This window comes from Cryptomeria japonica, chromosome 1 (assembly GCF_030272615.1).
Source record: "Cryptomeria japonica chromosome 1, Sugi_1.0, whole genome shotgun sequence".
Taxonomy (NCBI): Eukaryota; Viridiplantae; Streptophyta; class Pinopsida; order Cupressales; family Cupressaceae; genus Cryptomeria; species Cryptomeria japonica.
This window is the reverse complement of record NC_081405.1, coordinates 185081973-185096576: the sequence shown is the minus strand read 5'-3', so window position 1 is coordinate 185096576 and position 14604 is coordinate 185081973.

The following is a 14604-nucleotide window of genomic DNA, read 5'->3' as shown; positions in this document are numbered from 1 at the left end:
CTATCATTCTTGAGAAGGAAGTTCTTCCTTTGAAAGATAAAACTAATGTCTTCCCTCAAGAAGATTCCCAACCCATCCCTATGGATGTGACTATGTCTATGTCTATTAAACTTTCTAAAGGTAGACCTATACCTCCTCATCATGATGGACTTGGTCTCCTTCCTAAACTAGATATTCCTCCTTTATATGGAGCAGTTCCTCCTCCTTCGTCTTATAGAGAGAAGAGACCTTCCTCTTCTCCTATTGTCCAACCTAAGAGACCACAACCTAAACACCCAAGTGATAAGGATGAGAACATTCCTCCTCCTCAATCTTCTCAACTTCCTACTAAGACTAGACAAAATCGTTCTGCGCGTGAACGCCGACGAAAGCGTCGTCTTAGAGCTCGTGCAGCTGCTTCTCAAACTTTGCAATCCCCAAAAACACCTTCAGCTAGTATTATTCCATTTTCTCCTCAGCCGAAAATTGAGCCAAAATCTCCTAAACATAAGATACATGATGGTTTTGATCCTGTGCGAGTTAAAGATCCCATTTTTATAAATCTTGATGATGATATAGATGGAAATGTTATTCATGATGAAAATGTTACTTCTCTTGCTTCTAATAGTGAACATGACTATGTTGATATTGATAACCATTTATCTAACAAATTTTCTAAAGCACTTATCCTAGCTCCTAGACAAGAACAACATGGCTTGGAACATGAACATAGCCCTTGTTTGGATCTTGTGATAGCTCCATCTGTTGTGTTCGATGTTCCTCCTCTAGCATGTTTCCTGCCTTCCTGAAATATTGATCAGCAAGATCGGGGGGTGGATGACGTGCTAGACTAGTTCATTAGCATAGCAGACTCTCTCCTCCTCTCCTTATCTCTTTTGTTACTTCTTCTATGTGTTATTCTCATTCTTCTATTTGTTGTCCTTAGTGTTGTCTACTTGAGGACGATGCAAAGCATTGAGATCTCTTTTGGTCTCTCTCATGTTGACTCAAAAGACACATTTGCTCCCTTCTTCTAGGTGACCTTCCTTGATTGGGGAATGAAGAACAATTATGCATACATACATATGATATACATGAATTATCATACAGCATACTGACCCCAAGGAAAGCAAAGTCACCTCGTGCTTTGTGTTTGGTGTCTATTATCCTTGGGTTTATCTCACACTTGGGGGCTAAATCTTTGTGATAACGTGCTCCTTTCCCTTCCCATTTCTTATATGTGTATCACTACCTTAAAGCAATCACCCCCGATGAGGCGTGTGCGATCACTTTAACATAGGGGGGCATATGCTCCGTCCATATCTCTTCAAGATTCTCAAAAATTTCTTGGCGAACTTAGCTTTGCCTTGAAAATTTTTGGTATTTTTCTTGCATGACTCATAGTGAGGGAACCTTACTACTGACAGTCATGGTTCTCCCTCGTGATCTTCCCTTTTACTTTGTTAATCGAAGTTGTAAGATCCTTAGTCCACTGGGGGCTTGGTGTATCTTGCCTCCTTGATGTGGTGAAAGTCTTTCAATGTTGTTTCCTTGTACTTTACTGAAAGTATGGGCGTACGCTTATACTCCCGCTAAAGTGGGGGCTAAATGTAGCGTCGTAAAATTGTGACACTTGCAATTTTGACTACATTTGGTTATTCACGATGGCAGCGCAACGTTGAACCTGAATAGAGACCCCAAAACCTGTTTACGACATCAAAAACTGCATCTTTTTGCACCTTGGCCTGATCCTCCTTGCACCTTACTGTCCCGAGAGGTGGGACCATGGCGCCCAGCGCCCTGGTCCTTCAAGACCATGGTGCCTAGTGCCCTGGTCCCTCAGTACCATGGCGCCCAACACCCTGGTCCCTGGCCCTATTTTGGGCCCGGTCTCTTGTTGGGCATCAGGTCTTCAAGTTTGCAATCTAGAAAATAATACTCCTAGGTCGGCCTAAGGTCGGAAAAATCAGTCTCCTAACCCTAATTGAAAAGTATATAAACTACATTTCCCCTCCCAAAAAAGGGTGTGAAAAACATATGCGTGCAAGAGGCGGAAGCGATAGGCAAACATTCAAACATTCAAGCATTCAAGCATTCCTTCAAGCAATTGAGCATTCTAGGTCTCCATTCAAGGCTAGGTGTTGCATTCAAGACAAGGATTCAACCATTGAAGAGGAGATCACCTACAACCTACAACCTACAACATACAACATCATTACACCTTCGCATGTAAGAATACAAACATTCTTACAACAAGGTATCAGTACTTGATTACATTACAAACATTTGCATTTACAGCATTCTCATTTCTTGGTTAATTCCAAAACCGGGGTTTGACCTGAAGGAAAACCCCTAATCCCTAACCCCCCAATCATCCTCTCTTTTTTGTGTGTAGGTTGCAGGTATGTGGTTGTAATTGAAGATCTGGAATCCTTGTGCAGAGACGAACAGATCCCCCTTCGTTTCACGGATTTTTCGAAGGATTGTGTGCACTCCGGGCGCCATCGTCCCGTCAACTTTCGCTCAAACTTGTAGGAAAGCTTCATCTCGACATTTTACTACTAATTTCAGGTTCGTAGCTTCATCCTGTGTCCCTATCTCCGTCTACAAGCGAATCTTTCTTACTTTACATACACTCCTAGTTCAATCCTTCTATCTACATTCTTTACAAAAGAGGGTATCCTTGCTATCTCAACCCTTGAAACTCATTTAGAATTCAATCTTGCATTGTGTGGGATTGGATCTTGTGAGTTTCAACCCCTCTTTTGAATGTAAGGTCCCTCCTAAGTGAAAACCGTCAACCCTAGTGACCTCCTTTCTCTCTCCTTGGAGTGGGGGGAACACCTAGGGTTCGATTTTCCGCTTTACAACAATAACATAGTAAATCAATCTTGTTATTTTATTTTGCATCCCCTACCCCTCAACATATAAATAATCCTTAACATTATACTACATTCTAAGATACTATTAATTTTTAATATTTAATTACTGAGCCTAGAGAAGGGGTGATTGATAAGGATTTAGACTTGTCTAATCACTTTAGGTAGAGGTAATAGGAACTTATAAATAGATGGAGTGGAACAATTCCTACTCATTCAACATTCTTAATTATAGGCCCAAGTAGAATAGAAATATAACAATAATAATACAAATGATCTGGCTATTTGTACAAGATCTTGAGGCGAGTGGCCAGGTGTGGAGTCATGTGAAACTATGATGGGAGGCTAATCTTTGTGTATGCAATCAACGTAGGGGTCTAGACTTCACATTTTGTTGAGATGGAAGCGGCCTTCCATGGCATCCTCATATCTAAAAACAAGGGGTTAAAAAACATTGTTATTGGACATTTACTTCTTAAATGTGGTTAATCTCCTAATTAACAAGGATAAATCTATCTAGTAGTTTAATAATTTTATTAATGATGGGCCTGCACCAAAAAATATTAGAATCGCATGGTTTTACATGTGTTTAGAGAAGGAAATGGATTAGTGGATCTTCTCACTAATTTGGTAACTCAAATGAATGATTTTATTGTTGAAGAAGAAATGACCTCTCTTTTGACTGATATTGTTTAAAAGATACACCAAGATAGTGTTCAAGTTTGCAACCTCCCAAGACAAGATCAAAACCTTAAACAACTTCTACAAAGAGAGAAAGATAAATAATTCACCAATAAATGATAAATTAAATATTGTTGGGATGATATAAAAATGTAGAATAGCCTTTCTTAAATAAGAAAGAGATTATGAGGTAGTTACATCTACAATTGATACAAAACTAAATACGTGATGCTTTAAAAAATAAATGTTGAATATAATTAACTAGCAAACCTAAGATAAATAGTATGAACAATATTAAATAAGAGTTACATGTGAAAACTAAGCTATCCTAATTAAATTATGTAATATGTGTCAGTATGTTCTAACCAAGGACTAGTTAGGATATGTCCTTATTCACACCAACACCCCCCATAAGTGCAACTTAGGGAGAAAAGTTATTATGCATATGATGAAAGGCTAATGTGAATATGTACTATATGGGTCCCCAAAAATAGCCCATATTAGGTACCCATTATTAACTAATCATGCAACTAATCTCTTACAAATAGAGAAAAGGAGAATACCATGTGGAAAAAAACTCTTCTCCAAAAAAATATTTATAAAAATACAAGTGATATATGAAGTTCTCATTGCCAATACCCCCCAAGAATTACATCCATCGAAAATATAATTGATAGCCCTCCAAAGGAAGGAAAATTAGAGACCATATAGTCCTATCCATAATTAATAATCACCTAAAAAGAATGGTAAGTGTGTGAAGACAAAAAAAATTCCAATGCTTATAAACCACTTATGTCCCCTTAGGAAGAAAATAAATAAATGTAGAGATGTAGGTATGCTTCCCATTTTGTATATGAAATCAAAAATGAAAGCATGAATAATGAAGATGATGTCTCTAAAAATTTCTCATGCGTCTCCTTGTCCATGAAAGATAATGATGTCACAATATAATAAGGTACATGTGCAAACAAAGAAGATATTGATAAACTATAACTATGTGGAAATTGATGTAGAACAAACTCCAAAGATGAATATTGTAAAATATGTCCTCCAGCTAAATGTGAAAGAAAATGATATTTCTACTAATTAAAAATTATAGATGACATAATCAATGACCCTTGAGAAGACGTAATGAAAGCGAAGGTGAATAAATAATCTCTAAAGAAAAAAAGGGACCAACCATATCAGCTACGACAACAATGACCTAAAAAGATAGGAGTGCAATATCCACAAAGTGTGAACATTATGTTCAATTCTGCAAGACCATATGATCAAATGTGGAAGAATGCATAGAATGCTTCCAGACACACATCAATACATACTTTTGCACTAACTTGTTGTATCAAAGTTGTAAGGGCCAAAATATCTTGGAATCATCATCTTCTCACTTAGTATAATATCTTCATTCTATTATCATGCATCGAATACTCATCTTAATACTTTATACCATCTAATCATTATCATGCAACCTATCATCGGCCATATTGTCAACATCATCAATTGTATTGGAACAACATACAAAAGGTAGAAATCAAACACCAAGAAAGTGGACATTTGTAGACCATCTGCAATTGGCCAGTATCTATTTCTTCTATATATCAACCTCTTCATACCAATCATACAAATCATAATGACAATAATTGATAATCAAATGACATCAAATAATCTCCTCACTAAAAAATATGGATATACAACATCATCACTTTCACAACAACTTTAGCAAGTCTCTATCTCACCAATCACCATATCATCAATGACAACAACAATCAAGTACAACATATATTGTCAAACATTAGGTTGACAATAATTATAACACATATTTCCAACAATAATAATATCGATGACCACCCAATTGGAAATGAAGACAATAGGGAGAACACCATGGCTCTTGCTGTAAAAAATCAAGTTAAGAAGCTTCAAAATTGAGCAGATGAGCTTGAGAAAAATTTGAAGAAAAAAAAAAGTGAAAAGTTCATAAAAATTAAATAGCCTCAACATAATTAGTGCAATTACCAATGGTATCATGAACAAATCCATCATGGGGTAGTCCTAAGAAGCTAAAAGATTAAAAAAATAAAAATAAAATAGGGCATTGAGGATGTTGAAGAAAAGGATGAGGATCTTATAACAAATGAGAGAAGGGATTGGGGAATTCTTTGGACTCCCTCACAACTAACTAGAACTTAATGAAATGATGATGCTTTTGTGTTCTAGTATCAGGGTTTTCTATTTAGTCTTTTTTTTTTTTTTTTAAATTGCTACTTTATGGTTAGCTTATATGCCTTATATTTATCAAACTAATTTCTCTTTAAGTATTGGTTGTTTGATAGTTCATGGTTAGATTTTAATTCTTTTGTTGATAACTAGATTTGATGCTTGTTTGGCTCACTTTTTTGTTCATTTTTACTTTTCTATTTTGTCTTGGGATCAAATCCTTTACCCAACATAATTAATAAAAAAAAATCAAAAGTGATATTTTATGTTGTAATGCATAACATTTTTTATAGAAAGGATAAAATTCTAATTTTTTAAACATAATTTTTTCACACCAACATCTTACGCAATGGCATTTTTCATAAATTTTTGTTGCATATATCTTTTTAATTAATATTTTAAGTTAGAATAATTATAATTTTGATAGAGGTGTATGTCATATAAAATAACTTATTTTGTATGTATTTGAGTTAGCTCATTCTTTTTTTTGTTGAAATTAGGACATCAATACCTAATGAACATATATTTTAGAAAAAAAATTTAATATTTTTCTATTTTTTCACATGTGTGAAATAAACACCTTAATATTTCGAGAAAAACCTACATTCACAACAAGTTGACAATAAAAATAAGAATCAAATTAATTTTTTTCAAAATTTTACTTTTAAGAAAGAATATAATAAGGGTTACATACTTACAAAATATAACTTCTAGATGAATTTATTTAATCTTTGAAATGGTAAAGAAAAAAAGCTTTCTTGTCATCATTTTGATAGGCACGTAGGAGACTCCATTATAGGTATGATTTAAGAATAGAGGGATTATATCCAAGAGGTTTGATCTAAGGTGGTTTTTTCTAACCCTATCACGTTAAAATCCCTTAAATGGAACCTCCCAAAGATTAAATCATTATATTTTCGAAAAATTGTGAGATTTCAAGTAAAATTTAAGATGTCCTAGAAGTGGGACATAGTATTTTGGAATCATCTAGACAAAAAGAAAGAAAAGAAGGTTTAATGCTAACAATATATTCATGTAAGAGAAACATCTTTCAGAAAAACCAATATCATTGATGAATACATGAAAATTAATCACAAGGATGCAATTTTGAAGGTTTTTAGACATTATTTTAAAGAGATTGAAATGAAATAGTATTAGAGTGTTCTACATACTAACATTGATTATTGGGAGTAGTTCATTGGAATTTTTAGAATGCAATATGGGGTAGGATAGATCCAAAATTAGTAATTCATGAAGATACAACTATTTAGAAATGAATAAATAATTCATGGTGAACTTTATTAGTATATAAATCATGACCATGAGGAAGATTCTATAAAATTTAAGATATAACGGATTAATGTGTATGGGTCGAGCTATTATGGTAATTCTGATACCAAGATAAGAAATTATATTTAAGACAAGAAATTATAAACACTGATAGAAGAATTTTATACCCTAATAAAAATTTAATGTAAAAATATGGCATCTAATTGGGAGGTCTAAGGATTTGTGCAAGAAGTTTCAAGTCTACTTTTTGGCCAAAAAATGTAAGTGTTTTGCTTGATTTTCAGATTTTGCCATATTTCACCTAAAAATTTGAAGCATTTAGAGATTAAATCTTGAAAAAAGAGTAATATGAAATGTAGCACTTGAAGTATAGTTTTTAAATATGTGATTTGTTTCAATACCTAGATAATAGAAATTGATTTTTCAAAGGGATTTCTAATGACTACTATTTAAGAATTCTTGGTGACTTTATGAATAAGGTATAGTAGAGTTTTGAATAAAAAATAGTGGTTGGATGGTAATGGTCGGGGGTGCTACAAGTGCAAGCTGGGGGAAACCATAAGCACGCTCTTCTCTACTTGATCTGTGTGTGCTTGGAGAGTAGGTGATCTGCACAAGTTTTGGGTCATGTGTGGGATGGTTGTTTGTGGGTGTGGGCATAGCAGTGTGGGGGTAGCATAGGGTTTCCATTGCATATCCCTTTCTCCTTACCTTTTTCCTGCAAACATTGGCCTCTAGAAGTTTTTCCGGCTACAATGGTGTTGTTTTTGGCTGGGTGGTGGGTGATTGTGGATTAGTTTGTTCTCATTGGGGGTCTTTTTCTTGGTTGCATGGCGCAGACTATGCTTCTAATTTTAAATATGGCTATAACTATGAGGGTCTTTGATTCTCCATCTTCTCTACATGTGAAGGATAAGGAGCATCATGAAAAAATTTCTCAAGGGAGGGATCTATACCCTTGAAGGGTTTACCTAGTTTGAAGAAAATTAACGGCTACTTAGAAAGGAGCCAGGATTGACCTATATTAGTTATTCAACTGCATACATTCTCAAAAGACATTACTTATTGGATCAATTATGCTCTTATCTAAAATTTCATGGATTTACATCTTTCTCTACCGGTTTTGGAGTTCTGGGCTTGCTAGATCTAGAATCCTAAGGGAGAAATGGAGATTCTATTGGTGGCTAATAATTATTTTGTGGTCATTTTCTCTTGCATGGAAGACATGATTAAGGCCTTTGAGGGTGGACCTTATTTCTTCAATCAAGTCGGGCTTTTCATGAGGCTCTGGCATGTTGGTTTTAATTCAGCAAAAGAACTCCCATCGAGGGTCCTAGTCTAGATCCAACTCTTGAGGCTTCTACAGGTTCAATCCTGGAAGAATGATATCCTCCACTCAATTGTGCTATTACTTGGCAAGCCAGTTGGAACAACTTCTCATACCCTAGATAGAAAGGTAATCTCCTTTGCATGCATTTGTGTTGAAATTGATCTTAACAATCCTTTGCTAGATTTTGTTGAGCTAGGCCTTGGATCCAACCATTGGAATATGAAACTCTCTACTTTAAAGGTCGTATATGTCATGAGTATGGTCATCTGTAGAGGAAATGTCCCCAATCTAATCCAAAACTGAATGCATCTAATTCCCCTGGTTATGATCCTAAGAGGGATAAAGGGAAGGCCCCTATAAAAGATAGAAATGTAGATAAGGAGTGTTTTATCCCTGTTAAACCTTGGAATAAGGAAAGAAGACAAAAATGAACCTTAAATGATAGACAGGATGATATCCACTTTAACATATTTAATGCTCTCGAGGACCTCTCTCGGGAGGAAGGTGTTCCTTTAAAGCTTTCCTTGGGGTGCGGTATGTAGAGGAGATAGCCACAGAGAATGAGGGGAATGATCATCAATATTTTCCACTAAAGGATCAGAAAGATGGGCCAATGTACATAGATGTGCACATCTAGGGTCATGTTGGTCCTAAGTTAGGAGTGATGTTGGGCTCAAAGGATGGGAATGTTGTTGAAATTCAGGATCTTGCACTAGTTAAAGGGGTTGTTGACTCTATAAGGACCATTAAGTCCTTTCAAGTCTTAGGATTGCATCAAAAATCTCTTAAAAAGGGACCTTTAGAGAAGTCTCTGAGGATTGGTCATAAGAAAGATCAAGAAGAGGTGAAGTTGATCAGGGATACATTGGTGGAATTTGAGTCGGTGAAAACCGTTGACTCGCATTTCTCACCCCCAAAATTGTTGTTTTATCTTGTAATCTGAGGGGTATGAACAACATCCCTAAACAAAATGTTGTTTGTGATTTGATTAAAACTCAGTGCCTGGACATGCTTTTCATTGAGAAAATGAAGCTAACTATAGATGGTTTGCTAGATAGAACTCCTAGTATTTGGTTTTGTGGACTTTGTCAATGTGTTGGTGCTTTAGGAAACTTTGGTGTATTAGCTTGCTTTTGGGACCCTAGGAAGATTTTCCCTCTGGTGGATTTCAAATCAGTCATCTTTGTCTTTGATGGCATCATGTTTGGATTCTGGGAAGGTTTGTGTTTTTTATAATGTTTATGCTCCTAATAATCTCTTAGGTACGTCTCTTCTCTAGGAGCACATTAAATTTGTTCAATCTTTGGTGTCTTATCTTCCCTGGATTATGGCTAGAGACTTTAATGCAATTTTTTATATTGGAAGAAAAAAGAGGGGTGTTGCAAGGTTGGAACCCTCTTCTTATATTTTCAACAGGAATATTGAATCGTTAAATATTATTGATGTGAAGCCAAATAATGGTACCTTCAATTGGAACAATAGAAGATGCAATAGGGAGGCTATCACAAAGAGGCTAGATAGATTTTTTGTTTTTGGTTTCTAGAATAACGACAGATGGGCTGCTTACTCAAAGATATTGGAATGGAGAGGTTCAAATTGTTACAAGTGTGGTTGTCATTGCACCAAAATATCGACCTGTTAATGCCCAATACAACCACTAGACTTATAGAATCCACAGGAGGTGGCTAAGCCATGTCACAAACCCAAGTGCTACACTACACAACATAAGGAGACCAAGGGTGCACACCTTGCAACAATCCCCCCAATGAAAGCGAGTGTTTTGAACCTATGACCAATTTCTGATACCTCTTGTTAGAAGTGTGGTTGTCGTTGCACCAAAAGATCTACCTATTAATGCCCGATACAACCACTAGACTTATAAAATCCATAGGAGTTGGTTAAGCCATGTCACAAACCCGAGCATTCCACTGCACAACACAAGGAGACCAAGGGCGCACACCTTGCGACTGTTAGTTTAGGTATTTATTTTCTTTTATGTTAGGGAATAATTATTTTTCCTACACATTATTAAGATTGCTTAGGCTATAATACAATGGTTAGGGTGAGGACATGTGGCATAATCCTACATTCACATGTGTCATTCACACCCACATTTGGGTGGTTGAATGTCACACCCTCTTTTGGATTTATTTGCCACCTCCCCATAAACATTTCTTGGTTTTACCTGAGTTGGCATAACCATGTACTTGGCATTTACCAAGTAGGTAAAACTCCCTCCTAGTTTGGAATACAGGGAGTTATTATACCTTTTGGTTTTATATGCCCATATTTTTCTTTATAAACAAGCCCTCACCTCTCCCTACAACTAAGTACTGAGATTGAGAACACTAGCTCAGATTATGAGTCTAGTTCAGTGCTAAGAGAGTGTTGAGTTTTGTTCATCTTCGGGTTCTTGTCTTGCTTTCCTTCAGTCACATTGATCTTGGGTGGCTTCACAGCTAAATTCAACATGGTATCAGAGCTAGCTGTGAGTTGTGGGTTAGCATTGTTATTAGAATCTAGAGTAATTTCATTCTTGAGAGAATAGTATGATTTATGTTACATCGAATGATGTTTTGAAGAATAAAAAAAGCTTCAAAGAATTTTAGCTTCTAGGGGGATTCCTATTTTTTGCTTATCAGTGCAGTTGTTTTGGAGCTTCCTGGAGCAAAATTGAGCTCACCATTGAGTCCAGAGCAACCGAGAAAGTCAGATGTGCATTTTGTTTTGTCCAGATCGGACATCGGATGCAAAATTGGTAAAGGTGTGAAATAGAGCTTTCATTAGCTGATCTAGAGGGTAGCTGATTGTTTGGTGCATTTTGAGTTGAAACGGACAACGCCATCGCGTCCAGAAGGCCTAAAAATGCTAAAATTGATTATCAATTTGTCAATTTTTAACACAGTCAAATTTGAAGCAAAAGTTTTTTAACAAATGAGCCCTATGACCTACCTGCTAATTGAATTTTTTTATTTATTTTTTAAATATTATATTTTCTGTGATTAAAAATTATAATTGTTTTTCAAAAATCACAGTTTTTACGGTTTTAAAAAGTATTATTTGAAAACAAAGTCAAAAAGAAAAAATATTAAAAAAAATAAAAAAAAAGGTTGTCAAAACAATGTATTGAAAGTACCCGACAGGGTACACTATCCCAGTCGGGCCCCTCTGTACCCCGCAGGGTACTCTGCTGTAGCAGCAGCCCCGCAGTTCCCCACACACGCAGCGCTCTGGCTGCGGGACCCCGTGCAGAAGGTTGGGGTTGGGGTTGGGGTTGGGGTGCGATTTGAGCTCCCATAAAAAGCATTTGATATTTTATTAAATAAAAAATTCCATGCACCCCTTGTGCCCTCCGCCACTGTGCCCCCACACTCCTCGGCTACCGTGCCCTGTGCATTGATACGGGGTAAGGCTTAACGCCCCCCGACCCTTCTGTCAAAGGCCCGCGTGGCATTTTTTTGAAATTACAAAATAAAGCCTGCGTGCAACGTTGGAGCTCGTGCTTTTTGGTGTCATCACCAAATTTGGTGGGTTTCTTCAATTCAGCGGATTTTTAAATTGGTTGGTGTTTCAACTTTATTTAGTGGGTTATTTGTCAACATTTTTAACATTGGAGAACTTACTTTTACATGTGATGGCAACAATTAATTCCGACAGTTTCTCCGTATAAGAACATTGTTGCACCGGATTTGGTGGTTTTACAAATTTAGGTACCTAGAGATAACTTAATTTGGCAGAGGTGGTGAAATTTTTTGAATTTTTGTGACTGCTTCACCATTGCAATTCTACATTTTTTCACTCAAACTTCAAAGCTTCATATCTTGAGCATATGGAGGTGTTTTTGGGTGCAATTTTTTTTTATTTGGAGTAGAATTTTGCGCTCTTCACAATGGAATCATCAGTTTTTTCTTGAGTGATCTCTTTTTTTTTTTTTTTTTCTAGAAATTCAGTTTTCTCATCAGATCTGAAGGACAATTCTTGTTTTTTCAACTTCAAACGTATGTAACTTTCACATACGACCTCGGATCGAGGTGATTATTTGTTTGAAAGTTGATATTTTTTTAGAACTATTCATTGGTTCTATTTTGAGGTTCTCATATTGAGATGTTTTTGTACTTCAGTATTTGAGTCCATTATCGAACATTGTAAAACTCTGGAAAACTACACCAACATTATAAATGCACTGATTTATAAAGTGCCAAAATCATTCTTTATTGGGGGGTTATTTATTGAGTGAAAAAGGGGGGGTCTCTCTTGTTGTGTGTGATTACTGATCTGCTTACTTGTGCTCTTCTTTTCCTATTCATATGGACCCTTCTAAGGTTTTGTTGCTAACACCTTATAACTATGCAACTTGGCATTAACATGCATGGAATGCACTAATGAAAAGAGGGTATACTCCATATGTTGAGCAAAAGGTAGCTAAACCTATAGAGGATAAGGAAAAGATAAAATGGATGCTTGAACAAACTAAAGCTCTTGAATGTCTTCGCAGTTTTGTTTCCCTTGATTTAATGTTTCAGATTGAAGCATGTAAAACTTCACATGAAGCTTGGGAAAAGCTAAAAACATTGTATGGTACTACTGATGAAGTAAGAGGTTATCAGATTGATAATGATTTGATGAGCCTTGATCCAAAGAACTTTGACAACATCCAGGACTTCATAACTAAGGTTAATGATTTGAGAGCACAATGTAAAGAATGTGGTATTGATAAAAAAGACATTCAGTTGATCTATAATGTACTAAACAAATTGGGTCTTGAATATGCATCTTTTGTTTCTAGTTTTCATACTCATAGGCTAACTATGGGATCAACTTATGTTAATCCTTCATTCGCATCTTTTTTTCTGAGATGTTGATGCATGAACAAAAAAAGTTTCTTTATATGGGTCTCACTAAGCCATCAAAGAATTAGACCTTGTTGGCTAATTAGCCTAAGGGACAGAAAGAGTCAGAGCAATCTGACAAGAAACAAAAAAACTCAAAGAAAAAGCCACATACAGATCAAGCACAGAATAAATCATCTTGAAAAGGCGATTCATCTAAGAAGGAGAAGTCTACTTGCTCATATTGCAAGAGGACTGGACATGAAGAACATTCTTGTTACAAGAAGGATATTGATGAACTTAAAAATCTTCTTAAGAAAAACAACATTGATCATATTAAAAATAAGTGAGCTATAAAAGTCACAATGGAGATGATTAAGTTTTCTAGTATGATTGTACTAGTACCCCAAGTTTGTATGTGTTTCACACTTGAGACTTTGAATATCTTAAAAAAATTATTTGATAATTGTCTAATAGATTCAATCTATCTAGTAAATATATCAAGGATCTAATTGATGTACTAATAATGAAAGTTACATGAGGCTATTAGCTAAGTAATAGGCAAGTTCTTGCTAAAAATATTTTTTTACTATCATCAAACCTAGTGTACATGCTACAAACACAAATAAAGAAAGATAAAAAATGAAGGTAGATATAAATAAGAATGATAAATCGAAGGTGACAAAAAGGATATTATATATAATGTTGCAAGAGATATTCACGTAAACTTTATGAGAGATGTTTATTTTATTAGAAGATTTGATAGCTCCAAAGATGAAGGATCTAGATAACAAAGATATACAAGTTTAGAACATACTATTAAAACAATGAAGTGAAGAAAAAAAGTATAGATGCTATTGATATCATTTCTTCTCATTACATAATACCATTCATACCTATCACAAGTTATATAAGAGCCATTTTTTTATCTCTCTATCAAATTATAACTTCATTGATATAAATCAAGTGGTGAGTCAAGTCAAATTTGTAGTGCCATTAGGATAACCCCTAAAGGACTTGGAGCATACAGAGATGTTTTCCTACCTCAATGCTAGAAATTATTCAAACTAATATGCCAACATCAATAAATATATTATTTATTAAAAACAAATGGCATACCATTATGTCTATCAAGGGAGCTCCCTAATTAATATTTATCCCAATGTTGATCCTTTCTAGAAAAATATGTTTTTATAAATAGATGGTTAGTTCACAATTATATAGATTTTAAAACATCAAGTAGCTATGTTCTTTGTCAAATTATGAATGATTTGGGTTTTCAAAGATTGCAAATATTATGGTAAATACTTTTTCATAGATTCTCAAGATTTTAATTTTAAGTTAGTGTTGTGAATAGTATCAATGTTAAATTTAATATATACCTAGCATCATTACTAATAAA